At 44.5% G+C, this 1,482-nt stretch overlaps 1 non-coding gene across 1 annotated transcript; it reads right to left on the reverse strand.

Moving 5' to 3' along the window:
- Positions 1-1,199: 1,199 nt before the first annotated feature.
- trnae-uuc (transfer RNA glutamic acid (anticodon UUC)) lies at positions 1,200-1,271 on the reverse strand. Its single transcript has one exon. It is a non-coding gene; the product is annotated as a tRNA-Glu (tRNA).
- Positions 1,272-1,482: the final 211 nt, after the last annotated feature.

The raw sequence follows: 1,482 nt of genomic DNA on the forward strand, positions 1-1,482 counted from the left end.
GCTGTCAGGACTTTTGCCTTAAGAGCACTTCAGTCTTTGGAGACAAAGAGTGTTTTCTTTCCCCGGTCAGATTTCTCCGACCACTGTTAATGGATAAGTGTGGTGACTCTATACTATATTCAATATCTTTCTTATTGTTAACGATTCCCATGAAAAGACCAAAACTAACAATGAATTGATCCCACTAAGTATTACCTGTGTAGTCTGATATATTTTATCCCTCTGTGCTACGGACATCCTTTGTTACACGATTCAGAGCACATCAATGAGCCTCACTGTTGCACTGCATGACATCATGGCTTCATTATGATAGACATGGGCATTGTAGTTTATTTTGAGTATATCCCACATACACCATCCTGCTGCCCTAAACACTTACTGGTGCACTGAATCTGCAGAATAAAAGAGTCCTCAACAAATACACTTTATACTCCTGTTTGACGAACCACATTGCTCGTTTTGGTCTTTTCATCAGATTTGTTGACAAATATAGAATATATCACCAGCCTTATTCATGAAGGGTTAAACCCAATAACCTTCTCGCTGTTTAAAGGGGCTCTGTGTGAAATTCAGAGTGTATGAGGTCTGTCCAGTCCATGATCAGCCCCCTTTGTCTCTTGGTCCGGAAACATAAGCCCTGAAGGAAATGCTAAGCTAGCATTCAGCTAGCTATGTTCATTTGTGCGATGGCAGTGGCCGTTTGTGTGATGGTGGCGCGTGTTTGCACAGCAGCTCTCCGCTCTCCAGTTTGGTACCTTTTTGTGTGTATGTATTATTGTGTTGATGGGATGGTTAAATGTATGGAGGATGTGGTTTTTAGCTGGCAGCACCTTACAGGAATAGCACTTCTAATTTCTTCTGTCTTTTAATGATACAACGACAATAAAGGTCAATTATGGAGTGGATCCTTGCTACATATTTATTCGCTTCTGTGTCACATTGTAGCAGGGTTCAAATATCCGTCACGTAGGTGGGATTGTCTTGTGCAGGTTGTAGGGGCATGTTGGTTAGGCTCCAAAGGTTGATTTCATTTTAGCGTGGTTAGTTAGTTGGGGGTTTGATGCCTTGCTCAAGGATACATTGGCAGTGTCCAGGAGGTCACATGGCTGCAGCTACCAGTCCACACTTTGGTCCAGATGGGGACTTAAACCAGTGACTCTCCAGTCCTCAACTGGCTACTGAAGCCCCATAAACAGATGTTCCCATACCGGGAGTTGAACCCGGGCCGCCTGGGTGAAAACCAGGAATCCTAACCGCTAGACCATATGGGACACTGGTTTTCTGGACTTTCAACATTGAGGTGGCTGGGCTGGCAGCTCGCGGCTAACAATGCTACCTCCATAAACAGTGCTAAACAATGACAACAGTGCCGACAAAGCTAAAGATGTTAACCCGGGAGGAACTGGAGGGAAGGTACTACTCAGCCAGAAAGCTGCCGTCCCAATATCAGCTGTAACTGCTGTATGAGCACAGTGCAGAACT

The sequence above is a fragment of the Epinephelus fuscoguttatus genome, linkage group LG4, assembly GCF_011397635.1.
Source record: "Epinephelus fuscoguttatus linkage group LG4, E.fuscoguttatus.final_Chr_v1".
Taxonomy (NCBI): Eukaryota; Metazoa; Chordata; class Actinopteri; order Perciformes; family Serranidae; genus Epinephelus; species Epinephelus fuscoguttatus.